We start from the raw sequence: 16,044 nt of genomic DNA on the forward strand, positions 1-16,044 counted from the left end.
ACTTTTCTCAAGGCATAAATATTATCTCAAAATCTATAAGATATATAATATATATATTCTGTTGTGCTACTAACAGTCACACAGAGTACTAACTAATCCTAGAAATATGCTTCATCTAGATTCTGGTAGATGTTTTCAGGTTTGAGTCTGAAGCAGGTAACTAGGAACAAAATTTGTGTACCTTGGATGTTCTTAATAGATTGAACCTTTTGGCGATCTGCTGAATATAGCATTTAAAATGTTTAAGTGTTTTGCAATAAACCATGGCCATTCCTAGCAGTAACTTTTGAGGTTTCCAAGAAGATGATGGTGTTATGCAACAAGGAGTCCACGTGGGTTGTGGCAACACTAACCAGTGGGAAGAGCTGCGCCATGCCTCTTCTGCCACCAGGCTCTGCACAAATGCGGACACCTTTGGGTTGACTGCTATGTTCTACCTAGCCTGGATTGCCACTAAGCTGACAAACACCACCCAAAGATCAGCTTCGGACTACAAACTGCTCAGGACATTCAAATTGCTGACCTCACAGGAGGCTGACACAAAAATTATACGGAACTTCGAACTCAGAAATACTTAATCCTATGACTGCCAAACGCAGCCAAGCTGGACACTGTGGAAAGCTTGGCGGAAATGGCTTCATTATTGCAACTAGTTATTGTCTTAGAATTAAAATCTTTCCTTTTTATTTAGATAAAAGGGGGGAATGTTTTAGGATATTTGATCACACTGTGAACCCCAAGATTGTATTGTTTATTGGAAAACCCTGTTTTTAGTTGTGTCGTGGCTCAGCCCTAGCACACATGTGTTTCAGTATTGTAAACAGGATTAAATTAAGTCAACCGCAGGTCAAGAAGCAGGGCAAGCAACTGGTTGACCAGGAGTGAACATAGGAAAAAAACTTAGTAAGAGGAAGTCAGGAGGATGGCTAGAGAGGTGCATAGGAGATAGCAGGGAGGGACATTTAGTTTTTTGAGATGGCGTGGAGAAGGATAATTTACTTCTCTCTCTCTCTCTCTCTCTCTCTCTCTCTCTCTCTCTCTCTCTCTCTCTCTCTCTCTCTCTCTGTGTTTTGTGGGAGAACATAGGCTGAGGAAGAAGGTCACCTGGGTGCTTTCTCTGCCTCTCTGAGCTAGCAGGTTTTCATCCCAGCAGGTGGCTTTCAAATCTCTATTGGTAAAATCAAGCAATTGAGATTCTGTTAAAAACAACAATCTAGCTTTGTATAAATCCATTCCCCATGCTTGTACAGCAAGTACTTTCCCTACCAAGCCATCTCCCTTGCCCTAGATTTTGATTTTTCTCAGAATCTCTGAGGCCACCATATATGTTTTCCATGATACAAACTCTGGAGTCTGCCTTCATCTACATAAAAAGAGACAGTGGGAAGGCAAGTAAGGAAACATGGTTTCTAAGTTCCTGCATTGCCAGCCTCACCTCACCCACTTGACAGCATCAGTGCTTATTGCCCACCTGGGTGATGTCGCTGGATGTGAAGATGCCTTGAGAATCACTTGCTTCTGCAGATAGAGTCTGGTTGGCACGTATACACTGTGCTATGTTCTTCTCATGGTGGCTTTCCTGCTATGACAGTGGAAAGTGCGTGGTCTGAAAAGTCCAAGAGAGATGCCAAGTGGGTTCTTTGAAGAAAATGTCCATGACCCTCTTTAATATAATGTATTGTTGAGTTTTTAAAAAGTGGGACAAGTGGTAGCTATACATTTCTTGGGAAAACAATCAGTTGATGAAAGGACAACAGCTAACGAAGCACTCTGAGGATCTTTACAGCCGATTTTGAACATTTGTGTTGCTGTTGTTGGGCAACGTTGTATTCCCAGTCTGACAGCAGCATAGCACCCAACATTGATTGCTAGTTTTAAGAGGAAAATGTAACCTGTGTATTGGGAAGGCCTAGAGGCTCCTGTATTCACACCAGCAAGCCCGTCCTCAGAGAAAGAGGCAGATGATGTGACGTGCCTCAGAATGGGATGCAAGGTTTTAAGAAACCATCACCATGAAGGGTTCTTGTCAAAAAGTTTTAAGATGAATTTAGTTAAGATGCACATATGGATAACAGCAATGCATGAATAAGGTAAATGCTGGGAACCAACAAGCCTAAATTCAAAGCCGCAGGAGAGCTCTCTTGTGTCAGAGAAACCACAACCAAACAGAGTGAGGGGACCTTGCTTGGGGTCAGGCTTGAACACAAGGAAAACTAGACAAGGTATTATGAGCAGGGAGGAAATCTGAATATGGACCAGGCATGGATGTAATCAGAGAAGCAGTGAGTTGGTAATCTATCTTGTTAGTCTAGAGACGTTGTGCTTAAGCAGTGTCCATGAAAGTCTTCTGAGTTTCTTCCAGTGTCTAGGACAGACACATAACTGCCACTTCCACATACATAGGAACTGCAGAAATGGCTGAGTGGTTAAGAGCACACCCTGCTGTGTGCTGTTCCTAGCACCCATGTCAATGAGTTCCCAACCACCTGTAACTGTAGTTCAGGACATCCTATGACCTCTTCTGGCCTCTGCAGGCACCTGCACACACACACACACACACACACACACACACACACACACACACACACACACACACACACGGGAGAGGGGGGGCTCAACAATTGAAAGTGAAATAAAATCTTGAAAACTCTGTGCAAACCATTAGCAGTTCAGATCTCATCACAGGCGCAGACTTTACTGAATTGCGTAGTTCCCAAACAGACAGACGTAGCAGACAACTGTTGATGCTGTAACGAAGAATCCCCAATCCACTGAGATGGCTCTTCATAGGAGGAAGGAAAAAGCTTCTTGGGCTCTGGTCGGCAGTGCGGGGCAGTGGTTTTCTGCCAGCTTCCCCATCTAACGTCTCATGTAGAAGAATAAGACATAAAGTATTCTCTTTCCACGCGTTTCCTCCTCCTGCAGATGTTCCTTCCTTCCTAATGGTGATTCATCTCCCCTCCCGGAATCCACCCAAGCAATATTTTTCCCTTATACAATTTCTCCTTCCCAGTTGGCATCCATCATACCAGCCTGTCAAAATCTTTACAATTTTGATTGGCTCATTCAGCGTGCAGTTACCATTCTCCGTCGTGTGACATCTGAGTGGTTGATGAGCCCACTCACTATGTCTTTATCTAGGTGGGTAATAAAGAAATCAACTAACAACGCGTTGCTGTTCCATAGCAGCTAAAGGCAAGGCCCCTATGTCTTCTCCTGCTTCTCCCTTTTATGCCGTGGTAGGTCTGCTCATCAGCCCTGCTCATTAGCCAGTTGCACACACAGCCCGTCAGCTGTGGCCATGAAACCCCTGTGCACCAGCTATTAAACACATCATCTGTCTAGGGACCTCTCTAGCCGCTGCTTCTGTGGCCAGTCCAGAGTGCTAGGGCTCTCAGGGGCTCTCCCTGGGGCAGCTGCTAGCCCATCTTCCATGACTTCAAGGTTGTCCTTCCCTGCAGAGCAGACAGGAGCCTAAGGATGATTCTCTGCTCTGGTGGAGATATGGCTGTCAGAGGATCATGTCAAGTTTCTTCCTTTTTTTGGCTCTCCACTTTATCTGGGTTCTCTTGAGGAACCCAGAGGCTTGCCTACTTGACTAATCTAGAAGGCCAGCTTGCCCCAGGAGATGCCTTGTCTCTGCATTTTGAATATTGGAATTACAGGTAGGCAACCATATCTATCAAGCTTTTAAGTGGGTTCTGGGTATCAGAATTTTGTCAGGTACTTTATCCACCAAGCTATCTCCCTCACCCCAGGGGTAAATTATTTTAGAATATCACATCACATTACACACACACACACACACACACACACACACACACACACACACCATTTATATTAAACGTGTAGAATTATAACTCAGTAATGGAGCCATGGGAGGCAGTGTGGGAGCAAAGGTACCAAGCACACTGCATTAATAACTCTCATTTTAGTAATTTAGTTACCCCGTGCCTCAGTCTCCTCATCTATATAAGCACAATGCTTAGCACTCACCTTACAGGTTAATTGTGACAATTAAGTGCATCAAATGCACATAAAATAATGATGGAAACACCTGGCAGTGAGTCAGCACTCTGTGAATGGGAGCCCAATGTAGCATTATTATGATTCGTATTAAAATTATTATTATTACTACCACCACGATGGCTTTTGTGTAGCTCATTTTCCCCATGAGCGTGTTCTGGAGAATATACCTATGATTAGGCTGTAAGCAGTAAAACTCTCCTGGGCAGCTCAAACACAGTTCATAAAACAGTAGCACTGACTAGAAGCCTATGCCAGGTCTTTGTTCAATGAATACTTGGGCTTCGTTCATAAGAAGTTTTGTTTTGATGTTGGGTGTTAGGTACCAAATCCAGAGCCTTGCACGTGCTGGGCAGGCATGCTACCTCTGAGCTCCACCATCAACCAATGAGCAAGTTTTGATATATTTCGGGATCCTAGAAAATCAAAAGCTTCAGAAAAGAGAGGAGTTGGGTGGGTGCTGGGCTCTACCCAGGGCCAGCTTAATGTTTGCAGATGGAAGTTAACACAGGCCCCATAACTGGAGAAAACCAACGCAATTCCCAAGCATGGTGACTATGAGCAACGGTGCATCTAACACCTACGCATGGGGTGATTGCCGTGTGTTAGCCATCGTTCTGCACGAAGAAAAGGCAAAGGCGAATGTAGAGAACAAGGCTCAAGAATTTTCTAATAGAGAGTGAGGCGATGTGGAAGTAAATGTACCTAAAGAATTATATCCTCAGGATCATGTTGTATAGAAAACATATGATGAAGTAGAAAAATACTTCGCCCGCTCGTCATCGTGGGTGAAGAGTCACTTGATAAAGTGTTCGACATGCTCGTGTGGCGACCTGAAATAAATATCCTTTTACACATGTGCTGCTTTTCGGTGTGAAGATCCCATTGGTGCCTGAAGGCAAGGCATTGGGTCTTATTACATTCGGCTCTATTGGGGCAAGTTTTCATGTGCTTTTCCTGTAGCCATGATGAAATACCAGGCAAAAGCCAGCTAAGGAAGGAAGGGTTCATTTCAGTTCATCACTGCAGTTCACCGTGGCAGAGAAGGCAAGGTAGCCAGAGCACGTAGAGCCCGCTGGCTGGTCCCAACAAGGGACATGGAGGGGCATGCTCATGGAAGTTTATTGTCTCCTCATATGCAGCCTCAGATCCCAACCCATAGAACAGTATCGCACACATTCAGAGCTCTTCAACTCAGTTAACCCAAATGCAGACATCCCTCATAGACATGCCCAGAGATCCTTCATAGACACAACCCAGAGATCCCTCATAGACATGTCCTGAGATCCCCCATAGACATGCCCTGACATGTGTCTCCAAGATGATTCCAGCTTCCTCCACCACACTTGGAGGGCTAAGCCTGGATCCCTGGGCCAGATGGCGTTGAGCTTCATGTTGCTCACACATCTGTGGCCATAGCAATGGGCCCTGTCTTCCATATTAATTTGCAAAGCTGTTTCAGAACCACCTCTCAGTCTCTAGAATCAAAGATTCTGAAAAAGGAGCTTTTTATTTGTTTACTTGCTGAATTTAAATTTTACACATTAACTTCTTAACGAGCAGAGAGCACCTCCTCCTGCCCTCTGCCCTTGAAGAACTGCCCTCCTTTATTTTGCTGGTGAGTGGGATAATTGTACTCCCTCCCCGCATGTGTAGGATGCCTCCACAGCGTTCTTTTAAAAGCCCCTTGGTGGGAAAACCTGCTTAATTTGTAAAGGTGCTATTATTTACTCTTTTAATATTCTTGAGCAGCGGCAGTCATGCTGCTCTATGGTGCTGAAATAAAGGTGTTGGGTTGGAGGCCCACAGAGCCTTGGTAGTCCAGCAGCAGCAGCAGCAGCAGCAGCAGCAGCAGCAGCAGCAGCAGCAGCAGCAGCAGCAGGCAGTCCTTGCTGCTTTGTCTCACCTTCCTCTAGACCCCCTAATAGTATGTGAACATGGGTGCACTGTGTTTTGCTCAGGAGTCCTTCAGGGGATGGTGTCAGAAATGAAGGGAGAAAGGGGATTTGCATGATGAAAATAAACATCCAGGCCAGAGACCAGAAGCGAGTCTACCAGCCTGAGCCATGTGACACGCATCTTTCTGTAGCTGGAATATTGAGTTAGGAATCAATGGCCCCACTTGAACAAAGGTGTGGGGACTAATGAAAGTGCTTGCCTTGAAGACATGGAGACTTCTGTTTGATCTTCATCACCCCACAGATGAAAACTGAGCATGGTGGCATATCCCCCAAACTCAGTGCTGGAGAGAAGATACAAGAGGACCCAGGAGGTTTGCTGGCCAAACAGTCTCCCTAGATAAGTGAGCTCCGGGTTGAGTGAGAGACCCTGTCAAAACCAGGGTGGATGTGAGTACGTGTGGAGGCCAGAAGCTGAAGCTCTGTGTCTTGCTCAATTTCTCTTTCACTTTATTCTTTGAGACAGGGTCTCTCACTGACCCTGAAATTCATCAGCTTAGTTAGGGTGGCTAACAAGGAGCTTCAGGGATCCTTCTGTCTCCTTCCACCCCTCAGCCATACTGGGTTCCAGGCACATGTGGCCAGGCCTGGCGTTTAGAATCTGTTTTCTTGCTCTTAGATCTCCCAGACCCCAAAAGTATGAGAAATACATTTCCATTATAAATCACCCCCAGACCTGGGTGTTTTGTGATAGCTGCACAAAAACAAAAAGACTGTACTGCCTCACGTGTTGCTCGAGGGACATGTTACACAACTGAGGGGTTAGTTATGCTTGATTCATAGAATGCACTTTGAGGTCCATCCTTAGAGGCAAGAGGCAGGGATGCATCAGTTGGGCCACCGGGTGTCAATACAGAAGCAAGAACTCAAGTGGGCTCTGAGAGAAAACTGTGGGTTAGGTTAAGGTTACATATGGCAAGAGGCACGTTGACAAAACTTTGGGGGAATAAATGGTTACCTCTTAAACCCAAACATGATTCTAAGGAACTCTCTGGATGTTTAGCTGTTGTTCCTCATGTGATATCAGTGAGATTTTTTAAAATCAAACTTTAACAAGATGTTAGAACTATTCTTGGCACTTTGTGCCAATTTTAATCCTCCCCAAACTCTTCAGGGTCCTTAATGTACTTCAGTGCTGCTGAAGATGACAGCACTGAGTTCAATGGCTTCAATTGTGTTTCCAGAACAAGAGGATGGTCTGTGCTCCCAACCAAAGTGTTCCTGAGACCAAATTCCACACTCCAGTATTCTAGGGACATTGGTGACATTGTCTGAACCTGGAAATCCTAGCACCATCTAAAATGGCACTTCGAAACCTATACCTCTACTTGTGTCTTCTGACTAGTGGTTTCAGTGGTTTCAGTGGTACGGCCTGGGAAATGCATGTGGCCTGTCTGTTCCTGAGCACCAAGGAAAGGACAGAACACAGAAGTAGCCATGGGTTTAATAAATGGCCAATGTGGGTACCTTCCAATGAAAGATCCTAAACCTAAGCCTAACACAGGTTCTGGAGGCCACCTGAGGAGGTGGCAACTAGACAACAAGTCGTGAAGGGGTCTAGACAATCCTAAGACACAGAGCAAGGGCGAAGTGGAGGACAAGGACTCCAGGTGGTTGCGGGTGACAAACATTTCCCAGTTGGTCTTGTTTTATGATGGTTTTGAACCTTCTGAGACCCAGGTTTGTAAGACAGCCCGAAGCAGCCCTGGAGTTCTAGGAGACTTCCTCAGCAGCCCAGCGATGGCTGGCGTGTAAGCTCCTAATGCCATGGTCTTATTTGATGCTCGTGGGAGGGGCAGGAGAACACACAGCCCTGCATAGAGAAGCCTTTGTCTGCCTTAGCTGTTTTCTTGTTTAAAAGCCAATGTCCTTGCTGGTGCCTCATTCAGCAAATGGTTGCTGTGTAAGCAAAAAAGACTTGAGTTTGGATCCCGTTACTCACATTAAAAATAAACAACTGGACTCCGAGGTGCCTGTCTGTATCCCGGCGTGGAGATGGAGGCAAGAGGCTCTGTGGGGCTCACTAGCATCTGTGAACTCCAGCTTCATTGAGCGAGCCTGTTCAGTAAAGAAGGTGAGCAGCGATTGAAAAGGACCATCTTGCCCTCTGCTCCCCACACAAATATTCACACATATGTACATGTGCCTGTGTGTACACAGGGGGATGGGGACACAAACATACACTCACAATACAAATGCACATTAAAGAAAAGTTTTGCTTAAAAGTTATTATAAAAATAATATTGCCAGTTTTTAAAGTCACCTGCTTTTGTGTTTTTCTTGTTTCTTTGTTTAGGCCAATATCAAGTATCCCTTGGCTTTTCTTTCTTCTTTTTCTTTTTCTTTTCTTTTCCTCCTCCTCCTCCTCCTCCTCCTCCTCCTCCTCCTCCTCCTCCTCCTCCTTCTTCTTCTTCTTCTTCATCTCCTTTTTTCTTTGTATTATTTTCTTTCTAACATTGACATGGAGATAGCTATCATTGCCCTGGGGACTATTTTAGAAAGGATAAACAAGTTCCCTCAGCAGCTCCTAAATTTTAAATATGAAAAGAATTCTATGTTTTGGGTTTTTTTTCTTCCTTTTCTCACAGCATTGGAGGATAAACCATTGTCCTTCACCTGAGCAATCATTGCCCAGATTCTTAAAGTGTGGGGAACAGTTCTGAGAAATGCATCAGTTTTTCTTTGAACTCAGTGGTTCCTCATAGCCAGGCATCACGAGCACTAACATAAACCTTGGTTAACTTAGAATGCATGAGGTCTTGGGCTGGGGTGATTTGGTTCCCAGGTTTGGTCCAACCTTCATTCCAGATCCTGAGCGAGCCCTTGAGAGCTGGGTGATGGATCGTAAGCCCATTTCCTGCCTTCACAGGCCCAGGTGTGCTGTGCTGGGGAGGGCTTCTCCAGGCTCTGAGACCTGTGTCTGTGCACCTGGGGAGTGAAGGAGTCACCAGCATGCACTTTCCATCTGCTCTCTGAGTTCTCACTAGCAAATTCAATAACATTTATAAACACAATGGTAAAGCACTCATCTTTTTTTTTTTCAGGGATCTCTGGCTTTCTCATTTAGCAAAATGTACATTTTCACAGTCGCTATGCTAAACTTCAGGAATGAACCAGTGGCGAAAAGAGGATTTGCCATTAATCTTGTAAATGACAGTGTAATGTGAAACTTGGTGTGCTATGGTGATTTTCTCATAGACCCTTTCGCCTCACCCCTGACTTCTAGATTTCATAATCTTTTTTATCCTTTTTCAAACTCAATAGAAACCTGGCAGTTTCTTTTGAACCATTATGACTGGTTTTTACGTGTGTGTGTGTGTGTGTGTGTGTGTGTGTGTGTGTGTGTGAATTCTACAGTGCAAAATGCAGTCAAAAGACTCTATCCACTGTGTGGCTCTCATGGCTTGCTGTAGGTACCCTTAGCCCTTTCCCGCTTGCCAGCCCCAGCATTATGATTCTTTAAGCTGACCCTGGACTGATCCTCACTGGTCCTGCCAGTTCCAGCCTACTCCTCGGGGGGACCATGTCATGAAAACCTGACAGAGAGACCCAGGCTACAAACACAGCTGATAGGTATCATCTGACAGCGGGACATGGGGGAGCCAAATCACTAGGAACCTGGTAGAAATCAGAGGCATGCACACACACATACAAATGCACAAGTTTCAAGTTAAGTTGAGATGTCTTTTGTCTTAGTGTACGTGGCAACTAAAAAGTCCAGGGAAAGAGATGGTCTGGTGGCTGCACATAGGATGCTCACAGGGAGGGCAGTTCTGTGCAGGTGCCTCAGTCTTTCTGGCTCTAGTTTCAAAACCAAACCCCAAAGTCTGGCAGATTCATCAACTGCCTGAGAAACAATGAGGTACACAGAATCTCCAATGGCCTGCCCCATCTTATTAAAAGGAGATGATGGCTCAGCACATAAAGGTGCTGGCGCCCAGCTCCTACGGTCTGAGTTCAGTTCCCGGAACCCACACAGTGGAAGAAAAGAACTGACTTCTTCAAGTTGTCCTCTTACCTTCATATGTGTGCCATGTGTACACACACACATACACACACACACACACACACACACACATATGCACACAGTTAAAAATAAAACAGAGCTGTCTTACAGAGTGCTGTGTGTAACCAGCTAAAGCTATTTAGGAGACATCAGCATGGTTAAGGAGCAGAGTACACTTGATGCTGCCCTTCTTCAAGGATGAAGACCACAGTAGAGCGCTTGAGAGGACAGGAGAGAGACGACAGCGCTCTACAGTTAGGAACTTGACAATCATTGGGTCGCTTTGTGAAGAGGGTTCGTTGAAAATGCCATGAAGGTCGTTCACTCTCTGGTTAGCTAAGGTCAAAGGAGTTTCTGAGTGCCGTGAAGATGGCTCATTTGGTAAAGTGTTTGCCTGGCGGCCTTGAGGATCTGAGTCGGAGCCTCAGAATGCATGTAAAGAAATTCAGCCATAAGGAGGAATGAAGGCAATCCCACTGCTGGGGATAAGAGAAGATCCTTGGGGCTCACTGTTAGTGTAGCCTAATTGCTGAGCTCTGGGTCCCAGTAAGAGACCTGTCTCAAACAAGCAAGGTGGACAACACCCAAGGAGTGCCATCCAGTTGTGCTCTGGCTTCCACAGTCATGCACACACATTTATGCACATCTGTGCAAACACACACACACACACACACACACACACACACACACACACACACAAATTTCAAGTTGAGATGTCTGTTGTCTTACTGTATATGGAAACTAAAAAGGCCAAGGAAAGTGATGGTCTGGGGGCTGCACATAGGATGCCACAGGAAGGGTCCAAAGACGCAGTTCTGTGCGGCTGATAGACACGGCCATAGTGGCCAATCAGAGGAGCTTCAGCCATCGGGCAGGAGGAAGGCGATAATGTCTTAAAACCAGGGTGATGGAAGAAGCATGAAGTTATGATGCCAATTGAGAAAAAGGAAATAATAAGAAAGGCCCTTTTAATGAGATATTGCCTTTGCCCTTGGTGAGGAAGAGAAAGCAAGGTGATGGGCAGAGAGACCCATGCGGAGAGGAGATTCAGTGAGCGGTTCAGAACTGGCACACAGGGAACTGGTGGCCTCCTTAGGAATATTTGTGTTGTGGGCCCTTTGTAACAGTTGCTGATGGTGATTATAAGGGAAATTTTCTAGTTTTTGGCAGTAAGGTGATGTCAGGCTTGCACTAGAAGCAGCCACAGACTTGTTCGTGGAGGAAGAAATAAGAACTGCTGCGTAATATTTATGGCAACATAATCAAATGAATAGAAGTAGCTGGTTATTTTCCCCTCAGATATACTAGGCACTGGGTTTCCACCTTTTATGTAAATCTCTTCCTCTCTTGGTAGTGTTTTTTCTTTTTATTTGCATATATGAACTGCATGCCTGTCTACGGTGTGTGCATACATGGGAACAAATGCATCAAGATGCCAATGGTGCATGTGTCCATCACTGGGAGTGATTCAGTACGGACACATTTGAAGGCAGCAACACTTCTGGTATGCACTTGGCTGATTGTGGGTGCCTAATCCACATATATGTTAAAGCCAAAAATAGAAGGGAAAAATCCACTGAAAATGTGATGTGCAGGTCTGGAGAGGCCGCTCAGCAGCTAAGAAGGCGTGTTGCTCTTGATCCCAGTGCCACACCTGGGTTCTCAGAAACGCAACTCTAACTCCAGGATCTGACCCATCTTCTGGCCTCTGGCAACCTGTGTGCACATGACACACACACACACACACACACACACACACACTCAGGTGTGTGCACATGCACACACACACCCCTCCACACACACACACTTAGAATCTTTAAAAAAAATAACATATTAGTTAACCATAAATTCTCATGGATTTTTAACTCATTTTCTGAAAATTAACTGAACAAAGGTACTTAATGTCAGCCTCTTGCCATGATCTCCAGCTAATTCTGGTTTCAGAACAGATTTTAAGTCATCAACTGAGAGATCCTTTTGATTCATGGTTTGTCTCAAGGCAGGTTCGTAAGCTCAGCTCCTTTTCCCCAGACTGTGGCTCTTTAACACAACCATAAAGTGGAGAGACACTGGAGTCGGACCACTAAGACTGATGCTGCCTTTTACTAGCTAGGTCACTGGGTTGTGTGTCTCATAATACAGAATGCGGCTCGTGGTTGCTTTCCTATACAGAATAGCTACTTTTGCTTGTGGAGGTTTTGTTTACTCTATACAGGTGTAGGCTTGACATCATCCATGTGCACTAAATATGATTGGGATTCAGGAGAGCACATCTCCTGCCTTGGAGTTCATCTTATTTACCTAATGTATGATTGGAGATTTTGAATTCTCTTGATTCTATTCTTTCACATCTACGGTGGTCAACTGTAACTGGCAGCTAGACACAGCTAGAATCACCTGAGAAGAAAGTCTCTCTGAAAGATTGTCTCAGCTGGTTGGCCTTAGGCATGTCTGTGAGGGATTTTTCCCTCACTTGGGTTAATGAACTGGTGAAGACTCAGCCCACTGTGTGTGGTGCCATTCCCTGGGTTTGGGAAGAAATGAGGAGAGTACGGAACACGCATGGGGCTGTCTGCTCCCCCCACTGCACATGTGAGCAGCTACTTCATGTTCCTGCGTGGCCTTCCCTGTAGGGATGGGCTCTGGCCTGGGGCAGTGAACCAAGCACACCCTTTCTCCCTTGAGTGGCTTGTGTTGTGGTGTTTTGTCGTAGGCACAGCGAGGACAGCAACCATTGCTTTACTATGCACTGTGGTAAGCAACAGTCTTTTCTCCAGGGTCTTCTCATTCCACTGTAGTTCCTTTGAGAGAACAGAGGTTTGGTGTTGTGTGGTTTTCTACTGTGGGAAGGAGATCAGGGAACCCCGACTTTGCTCCTTGGTTTCCCAGTGGCGTGAAGGTGAAGCACGGCACTGTTTTTATAGACTTAAGCCCCACTGCTAATCCCTATCAGTGCTGCATCTATCCAGGGTGGTGTGAGGAGCAGGGGGTTGGGCTATCTCCGGCTCAATAGAATGAGTGCAGGATCCGTTGGCGATTAGCTAGTCCTTTGTAGGGCTTTGTTCTCTCAGGCTTTCACAGCACACGGCACTGTGATCTCAGATCAATGCTGGATTCCTCCTACACATCAGCCAAGCAATTTGGCAATAGATTTGTCAGTGGGCACCAGATGAGTGTCCGTCAATTCGGTTTGAACGTGGCCACTAGAAGATATTGACATCGCCAGCTCCAGTGGGTGGAGGGCTCTGTCCTGCAAGGCTGTCTGCATGCAGAAGGGCAGGTGCAAGGACCCTGTTGAGTTGTCACCTCTACTTCCAGCCAGCCAGCTGGAAATCAGCTCCATCCCAACCCTGCCCTGCCATTGGGCTTAGTGGGCTTGCTAACATGCTCAGAGAACCCAGGGCAACAGGCTCCCCAGTACATTGTAAATACTACAGAGGTCCAGTCGGGCCACACGGAGGGTGAGACATGTAAGGAGCAGGTTGGAGAAGGAGCCAGAGCACGCTAGGCCTCCCTGAGCCTCCTGTCCTCAGGCTCTTCCACATCCTCATTTATTCTGCCTCTCTTGGGGCTCGTGGCAGCCATGTTTCGAAGGCACAATTGACTAAATCATTTCCCATTGACAATCAATTTAACCTTCAATTCCTTCTTCCTCCCCAAAGGCTGGTAATGGTGCTGAAAGTCCCTACCTTCCAGTTCTTCCTTTATCTGTCGAATGAGCAGCCCTCAGCCTGAAGCTTCTAGGGGCCTCCAGCCACCAGCTCTTGCCTTAACGTGCAAAAGACACTCATCATCTTGCAGATTCCAAGGATTTTCAGAGCGGCACGAAGCTGCTCAGCCTTTAGCTCCCTCTCTCCTTCTGATTCCGTCTCTCATACTCCATAGACTCATCAACCTGTCTCAGGGCATCTGGCTTTGAGGTATGTGAGGAGCCTGGGGTGTTTATTCTTCCTTTTTGATCTCCGAGGCACAGACCTTTGCCTTTCTTTGAATGATGGCTGCTAGCATGCTTTGGATTTTGACCCACCTGGTCTCCCTGGTTAAACTTCTGTCCAAATGCTCCCATCTGATTTTTCTCTTTAGCAACAGTCAAGTTTGTTGTTTGTTGTTTGTTTTCTCAGATCACAGGGGCCACTCGGTCCATAGCTTCATGTCTAGAGCACACCCTTGGATAACCCAACAGGCTTATTGCAGGGGCTGGGTTACTTTTATGAGCACTTGGATTTTTTTTTTAAAAAAATTTGTTTAGTTTTGTTTTGATTAAATTTGGGCTTATCTATTGTTAACGGTATTGCATGGGTGACCATTTGTTTAGCATAGCCTCTAGGGAGCCTTCTTTCTCTGCCATCCTTACCTGTCTGAGATTGCATCGGCTCCCAGGAGGCAAATCCTGTCTTTTAAAAACTGCATTGTGCAGTCTAAACACAAATGAGCAATTAATTCACTGAACACTGACACTGGGACAATGCAAAAAAGCTGATGGTATCTTAAGTGATTTAAATAATGTCTTTAATGTACCAGTTTTCTTCAGTTTCCCCACTCATAAAACTGTCATATGAAAAGAGATAATGCACAAAGTACAGTCTTGGTTAAATTGAAATTATTATTAGAAGATTAATCTTAGTTATTTCTGTATATATCTACAAGTTGCCATTGTCAGAAGCTTCTAGAAGGCTCTTTAAGTGGTTCTTACGAGGTTAAAGGGCCAAGAAGCAACTGTAGTATCAACAGGGGAGACAAAGGACCCACACGTGACCTGGATCAGGAACTGACAAACATTTTGTGTAAAAGGCCAAATGGTGAAACTGTTCCAGCTCTGAGAGCCATGCGGTCACTGCCACAGCTATTCAGTGTGCTCTTACAGTGTGGCAGCAGTGACAGGCCACACATGCACAGATCATATATGTGTCTTAATAAAACTTTATTTACAAAACAGCCACAGGTTTAGCATGTAGGCTGTAGCTCGCCAACACCTGATCTAAACGTTTGCACTGTATTTACTGATTTCTCTTGAACTGATTCTTAAATACTTTGTAAAAAATAAACCAAGAACAGGAGAAACACAAGTTCAAAGTAAAAATAATGTGAAATCAAGGGCTGAGAAGATAAAGAGTGCTTGCTGTGCGAGTTTAAGGGCCTGAGTTCAATCTCCAGCACCCGTATAACAGCTGTGCACGTCTGTAACCTCAGCACTGGTGATGCTGGGGCCCCTTGGCACTGGCTGGCTCCAGGCTAGTTCCAGGCTCAGTGAACGATCCCATCTCACAGGAATACAGCGGAGAGTGAGAGAGTGGGACCCAGGCATCCTCCTCTGAACTCCATGCACAGCATAGCATAGGCACCTCATACATACCCTACCTTATCACACAACACACACACACACACACACCTACCCCACAGCACACTCATACACATGCATACGTATACACACACACACACTCACACACCCTATCCCATAGTACTCTCTTATATACACATGCACACACACACACCCTATCTCATAGCATACACACACACACACACTTACACACCCTACCTCATAACACACACTCATATACACACCCTACCCCTTAGCATACACACACCCTACCCATAGTACCCTTGCACACGCACATACACACACACTACCTCATAGCACTCTCTCACATGCATATATACATATGCACACAACCCTATCTCATAGCACACACACATACACACCCCACATGCACACACATAAGCCTACCTCCACCACCCAGAAGTCAGATGCAGCCCCCATGGTTATAAGCTTCACACATTCCTGTGGCAGTCAGCCTGGTGGCTGTGTTCTGCTAGGGACAGCACAGTACCACGTTCTCCATGGAGGTGTAGCCAGTATTAAGCTTACTGGGCATAGCAGGATGTCCAGCATGCAGTCACAGGGTTGCCAATGGCAACACCATCCAGGTGGCAAAGTAGACTGGATGTGAAGGTTGGTACCTTGTGGATCTCAGCAGTAAGGGCAATTTGGAGAACTGGGAGCCTGCTGCTCTTCTCAGGAGTAAGAGAATCCAGGCCAGCACTCTGAGTCACACT

At 45.7% G+C, this 16,044-nt stretch overlaps 1 protein-coding gene across 9 annotated transcripts in view; it reads left to right on the forward strand.

Moving 5' to 3' along the window:
* RBMS3 (RNA binding motif single stranded interacting protein 3) overlaps positions 1-16,044 on the forward strand; it is a gene marked incomplete at its 3' end in the record, with an annotated part of 1,316,912 nt that overhangs the window by 131,976 nt on the left and 1,168,892 nt on the right. The window lies entirely within an intron of this gene.

This window comes from Acomys minous, assembly GCF_964271855.1.
Source record: "Acomys minous genome assembly, chromosome: 13".
NCBI lineage: Eukaryota > Metazoa > Chordata > Mammalia > Rodentia > Muridae > Acomys > Acomys minous.